Consider the following 6,942-nt stretch of genomic DNA (forward strand, 5'->3'; position numbering starts at 1 on the left):
TAGTAGAGACGGGGTTTCACCATGTTGACCAGGATGGTCTCGATCTCTTGACCTCGTGATCCACCCGCCTCGGCCTCCCAAAGTGCTGGGATTACAGGCTTGAGCCACCGTGCCCGGCCTAAAATAATTTTAATGTAATAGTAACTTTATTAATTTAAAATAATGTGATTATAAAATGTGGCTTCCTTTCCAACGTGGACCTGGCAGAATGGCTCCAGCAAAGAAGGGTACAGTGAAGAAAAAGGGCCATTCTGCCATTAATGGGGTGGTGACCCGAGAATACACCATCAACATTCACAAGTGCATCCATTGAGTAGGCTTCAAGAGGCGTGTCCCTCAGGCCCTCAAAGAGATTCAGAAATTTGCCATGGAGATGGGAACTCCAGATGCGCGCATTAATACCTGGCTCCGCAAAGCTGTCTGGGCCAAAGGAATGAGCGTCTCATATCGAATCCGTGTGCGGTTGTCCAGAAAACATGAGGGTGAAGGTTCACCAAATAAGCTCTGTACTTTGGTTACCTGTACACTTTCAAAATGTACCTGTTATCACTTTCAAAAACTCTACAGACCATCAACGCGGATGAGAATTAATTGCTGATTGTCAAATACATCAAATAAAGTTATAAAATTGCAAAAAAAAAAAAGTTGAAATGGGTAAATGGAAAGTAAACAGCAAGCAGTATGTGAATACATGTGCACCGTGGGTGTAAATTTAACAGAAAAAAAATATATTGTGACCAACACTAAGAGACACACTTCAAATCTCTCTTCAAGAAAAGATTCACTGTTTTTTATTTCCACCAACAGTGTACCAGTATTCCCCTTTCCCCACATCCTCACCGGCACATGTAATTTTTTGCCTTTTTGATGATAGCCATTTTAACTGGGGTGATGAAATTTAATTGTGGTTTTGATTTACATTTTCCTAATTAGTGATGTTGAGCATTTTTAATATACCTGTTGGCCATTTGTATGTCTTCTTTTGAGAAATGTCGGGTGTGGGGATGAGGAGAGGTAGGTCAATGGTTATAAAAATGGTTATACAGTTGGAAGGAATAAGTTCTATTTGATAGCACAGAAGGGTGCCAATAGTTAATAATCTATTGTATATTTTGAAATAGCTAGCTTTAGAATGTTTCCAACACAAAGGATTGATACATGTTTAAGCTGATGGATACCTTAATTACCCTAATTTGATCATTCCATAGTCCATACATATATCAAAATATCACATGTACCGTATAAATGTGTAAAATTATTATGTATTGATTTTTTTTTAAAACAAGGACTGGCTGCCCAGCTTCCAGAAGTGGTGAGTTGATAACCTCCAGCTAGATATTCAAACCGAGGTCCCTCTCTTTTCCCAGTGTCTGAGCTAGGTGGTGGAACAATGGCTTGCCCAATCCCTTCCAGTGTGAAATTCCTTTAATCTTTGCTCCGGAGCTCCCCACTGTGCTGGGGATTTTGTCAATTCTGCGTGGCAGTCTGACAGCTCCCCCTGCTGTTATGTGCTAGCCTTTTCTTTTCTTTTCTTTTTTAAGGCAAGAGTTAACACAATTTATTTAAATATATTCCAACTCAAGATGAAGGCGAGCACTTTACCTAGAAAGGTTTGTATGTATTAACTATAGTTTTTCATTGAAACATTTTTGAAAAGTCTTTCTTTTCATTCATTCTTTTATTCTTTCACTTTAGAAGTTCATAGTGTTATACAAGTGAAAAACAAGACAGAAACCACCCTAAACGTATGGCTTTATGTGCATAAAAATCCAATAATGTTGCCATAACCCCTAATACAATGTGATCCTTATTTATTATCCAGAATAAACTTCTGTGCATATTAAATTCTTCAAGTGTATCTACAGCAGTGCTTGTAAAAGTGAGGTCCCACTGCTAAGTTAATGGGTATCTCTTTGAGGATCACTTCTAACTTCAACACAATTATGATAGAGTTGTAACAGTTTTTAAATTTTACATGTATCACACATTCTCAAATATTCTAAAATGCTCAAATGAGCCAAACATATACTTTGATTTACATTTAGTTTAATATTCCCTTTATACAGCACCAGAGGTTAAAAATGGATTTGAGTAACCAAATATTCTATTTCCTTTATTAGTTACAGTTTATCATCATTTATTTTATAACATTAAACCCAAATTGAAAATGAAGACACCCTGGCTCAAATGCTTTCACCTTAAATAAACATTTCATCCACTTCATACTAAAATACCTAGTTGTTTTTCTATAAGGTATGTTTATTGGTAAAAACTGCTGAATCAACTAAGCCGAACACCAACTCAAATCTTTGAGGATTAGGCAAGTCGGATAGGATTCTCTAGGTTTGCTTTAAAACTTTTAAGAAATCTGGTTGCCAGTTCGTCATCAACCACTCGACTTGACATTGTGACTGTGATGAGCTGGTGCTGCTGCAGTTTGGCATTTCCCTCTTCACCCTCAGTGAGCTTCAGCACAGGTCGGAACCTCCCAACAGCCAAAATGCAGGTCTGAGGAGGGTTAATCACTGCAGTAAATTCATTGATGCCAAACATCCCCAAGGTGGAAATACAAAAAGACCTTCCTTGGTGTTCTTCAGGCAACAATTTTCCTTCCATCTCTTGCTTCCTTTGATAGAGGCTTTACAGAGTCAGCAAATTCCTGGATACCCTTAGGAGCCCCATCTTTAATGATTGGTGTAATTAAGCCTTTATCTGTTGCCACAGCCACTGAAATGTCAACACATGGTAGTTGCTTTGGGCCCTCTCCATCCCAGCTTACTTTAACATCTGGCATTTGTTTAAGGGTAACAGCTGCTGCCTTGATGATAAAATCATTTACTGATACTTTAATGTCACCTTTGACCAGATCTTGCCTAACTTTTAAAACAGCTCCAAGGTCACAATCAGCAGTAGCATATGCATGAGGTACAGTACTTTTAGATTCAGTTAATCTCTTGGCAATAAATCTTGGAATATTGCTGGCGGGCATTTCAGTGAATGTGTCTGCTGCATTGGGTTGTCCAGGAGTTGATAATGGTGGGATCATAGGCCGGGGATAAGATGGCCCAGCTATGGCCTGTAGGGGTGAAGGTGCTGTGGGAGTGGCTGCAGGGGCTGGGGTGGTCTGGACTCGGTAATCTTGCCCATCTGTTTCAACTGGGCAAGTCTGAGAGCATCCTCTTTAGTGAATATCCCCCGAGGACCAGTGGCTGTGGCCTGGCTAGCATCCAGTGAGTGTTTTTTCCAGATTATTGCAGGCAGCTGGACTTAAACGGAACTGTAGTGTCCTGGGTGTGTGTTCCTTCTTGACAGGCACGGCAATCTGTGGTTCTGGTGAGGGATGAGGCTCTGAAGGTTTTGAAGCTGGTGGTGGAGGAGCTACATCTTTGGGAATTTCAACGTGTTTCCAATCTTCTCCTTCTTCTGCTATCAAACCAATTAGTGAACCTAGCCGTATATTTTTAGCTCCTTCTTCAATCACAATTTTGGCCAAGATTCCATCACCACTTGCATCTAAGGTAAACACAGCTTTGTCAGTCTCAATTTCACAAGGACTCACCGCTTCACCTTCCTTTTTCAGCCATTTCACAATGTTTCCTTCTTCCACTGTGGGAGACAGTGACAGCATTAGTATCTTTTTTTTTTTTTTTGAGACGGAGTTTCGCTGTTGTTGCCCAGACTGGAGTGCAATGGCACGATCTCGACTCACTGCAACCTCCGCCTCCTGGGTTCAAGCAATTCTCCTGCCTCAGCCTCCCGAGTAGCAGGGATTACAGGCACGCACCAACATGCCCAGCTAATTTTTGTATTTTTAGTAGAGACGAGGTTTCACCTTGTTGACCAGGATGGTCTCGATCTCTTGATCTCGTGATCCACCCGCCTCGGCCTCCCAAAGTGCTGGGATTATAGGCGTGAGCCACCGCGCCCGGCCAGCATTAGTATCTTAATGGGATCACCCCGAAGACACTGCGTGCTGTGAAACCATCTCCAAATGGATCCGCGGTTTACAGACCATCCATCAGCCCCCTTCATCAGCCCTGGTACGCTTCGGCGGCCAGGGAAGCCCACGAGGTAACGCAACAGCCGCAAGTCACAGCCTAGCTTCCAGGAGGCCGCCATCTTCAAGGCTTTTTCATAGGCTGTCCGCAGCACAGCCTGACGTCCAGCATCATGGCCCCGCCTCCGCATGGTTGGCCACGCCTCGAGACGCTCCCGTGCCTTTGGGTCTAACGTGCCGCCGTCCTAGCCCCGCCTCCAACCACATTGGCCACGCCTCCCGAGCAGTCTGGTGCGCCGCTGGATAACCCAGACGGCGGGGCCTTACCGGACCCCGGCTTCCGCCCCGTTCGCCCCGCCCCCGGACTGCCCTCAGCGTCGCCTGACTGCATTTGCGGCCTAGCTGTCTGATCCCAGGCTAAGCCCCGCGCGCAAAGCTGCGCGGAGACTGGAGGCCGCGCGGGTCCCTGGTCTGGGCCGTGTCTGGCTGTGACGCTCGGGAGGGAGACTGTTGTTCTCAGAGATGCAACGCGCAGGTAGGGGCGAGGCCGCAGGTGCCCGGTATTCCCGAGGGAAGGCCCAGTCGGGACGCTGCGGCTGGAGCTGGGCGCGGGGTCGCGGGGTCGCGGGGTCTTCTTTTCTTTTCTTTTTTCTCTTTTCTTTTCTTTTCGAGACGGAGTCTCGCTCTGTTCCCCAGGCTGGAGCGTAGTGGCCTGATCTTGGCTCACTGCAGCCTCTGCCTCCTGGGTTCAAGCAATTCTCTTGCCTCAGCCTCTCGAGTAGCTGTAATTACAGGTTCCTGCCACCACACCTGGCTAGTTTTTTTTTTGTATTTTTAGTAGAGACGAGGTTTTACCATGTTGCCCAGTCTGGTCTCGAACTCCTGGCTTCAAGTGATCAGTCTGCCTTAGCCTCCCAAAGTGTCAGGATTACAGGCGTGAGCCACTGTGCTTGACCTCTGGCCTTTCCTTTCACAAGTTTTCTTCCCCAATTGTCGTTTGCATTCCTAATTCTCTTTTATTTCCTGCTTTCCAAAGAACCCAGCCAGCACATGTATCCATGAGGACAAGGACAAAGACTGGAAGAAAACGTAGATTGATTTTTCCCTTAAAATTTGTAACTTCACTTTTTTAAATTTTATTATTTTTATTTTAATCATGTAGCCATATAGTTTAAATGCATGCACAAAGTTAAACAATATACATTGTTTAAAGAATCAACCAATTCCAAAAGACATGCTAAAGTAAACAGAACTCTCTAGACTGTCTACTCCATTTTTGGTTCCACAGAGGGCAGCACTTTCAATACTTTAGTTGACACGTTTGAATTTAGGAGTTCAAGACCAGCCTGAGCAACATAGGGGAACCTGGTCTTTTTATTTTATTTTCAGACAGAGTCTCGTTCTGTCGCCAGGCGCCAGGCTGGAGTGCAGTGGCACGATCTCCTCTCACTGCAACCTCCGCCTACCGGGTTCAAGCAATTCTCCTGCCTCAGCCTCCTGAGTAGCTGGGACTACAGACGCGCGCCACCACGCCCAGCTAATTTTTTGTATTTTAGTAGAGACGGGGTTTCACTATGTTAGCCAGGATGGTCTCGATCTCTTGACCTCGTGATCCGCCCGCCTCGGCCTCCCAAAGTGCTAGGATTACAGGCGTGAGTCACCGCGCCCTCCAGGGAACCTGGTCTTTACAAAAAATCAAAAATTTAGCCAGGCATGGTAGCTCACACCTGTAGTCTCAGCTACTCAGGATGCTGAGGTGGGAGGAACACTTGAGCCCAGAAATTTTAGGCTGCAGTGAGCTGAGATCACGCCACTGCACTCCAGCCTAGACTCTGTCTCTAAAAGAAAAAAAGTTGAGAATTTAGCTTTCCTTTCTCTCTCTGTTTCCACTGTGCCCCTCCAAGTCTCCCAATGTTTTTTTTTTCTTTCTTTTTTTTTTGAGGCAGAATCTTACCCTGTAATGCAGCCTGGAGTGCAGTGGCTTAATTTCGGCTCACTGCAACCTTTGCCTCCTGAGTTAAAGCGATTCTCCTGCCTCAGACTCCCAAGTAGCTGGGATTTCAGTTGCCTGCCACCACGCTCGCCTAATTTTTTTTTTTTTTTTTTTTTTTTTTTGAGATAGTCTCACTCTTATTACCTAGGCTGGAGTGCAGTGGCATGATCTTGGCTCACTGCAACCTCTGCCTTGCAGGTTCAAGTGATTGTCCTGCCTCAGCCTCTAGAGTAAACTGGGATTACAGGCGCATGCCACCACGCCTGACTAATTTTTGTGTTTTTGGTAGAGACAGGGTTTCACCATGTTGGCTAGGCTGGTCTCAAACTCCTGACCTCAGGTGATCCTCCACCTCAGCCTCCCAAAGTGTGGGATTACAGGCGTGAGCCACCGTGCCTGGCCAATTTTTATATTTTTAGTAGAGACAGAGTTTCACCATGTTGGCCAGGCTGGTCTTGAACTCCTGACCCCAAGTGATCCGCCCGTCTTGTCCTTCCAAAGTGCTGGAATTACAGGTGTGAGCCACTGTGCCCAGCCTTCGTGTTGTAAATATCACTGCGTATTAGTTAGATTATTATTCAATATTTATGTTATTATGACTATGAAAATGCCATTTACAGCACCACCATGTAGACAATTGTAGTTATTTTTCCTTTCTTACACAATTTTCTGCTTTTCCTGAAGTTAAATGGTTTCTTCTTTTTCTTAATTGGCAACATTTCTATGCCCTTGGGGAGTCAGTATAAAATGATGGTTTCAGGTAAGCCTCTATTGATACCTGTGGAAATGGAGAGAAAAAAATATAAAAATAAAAATAAAAAGTTTCTGCAGTCAGATTGCCTGTGATGATTCTTACAAGCTGTGAGACCTTGGGCTATCTAGCTTATCTGCTCTACTTTTCTTACCTTTTCTGTAAAATAGGTACAATAAATACATCTATTGCATAAGTTTT

At 44.4% G+C, this 6,942-nt stretch overlaps 1 pseudogene across 1 annotated transcript; it reads right to left on the minus strand.

The window, feature by feature from the left end:
• Positions 1 to 1,947: 1,947 nt before the first annotated feature.
• Positions 1,948 to 4,175, minus strand: LOC108290562 (annotated as a pseudogene). The gene is made up of 2 exons (XR_001819619.2): positions 3,943 to 4,175; positions 1,948 to 3,634 (listed from the first exon to the last, which is right to left on the minus strand). The product of XR_001819619.2 is annotated as a pyruvate dehydrogenase protein X component, mitochondrial-like (transcript).
• Between the last annotated feature and the right edge of the window lie 2,767 nt (positions 4,176 to 6,942).

The sequence above is a fragment of the Cebus imitator genome, unplaced genomic scaffold (genome assembly GCF_001604975.1).
Source record: "Cebus imitator isolate Cc_AM_T3 unplaced genomic scaffold, Cebus_imitator-1.0 Scaffold439, whole genome shotgun sequence".
NCBI classification, from domain to species: domain Eukaryota; kingdom Metazoa; phylum Chordata; class Mammalia; order Primates; family Cebidae; genus Cebus; species Cebus imitator.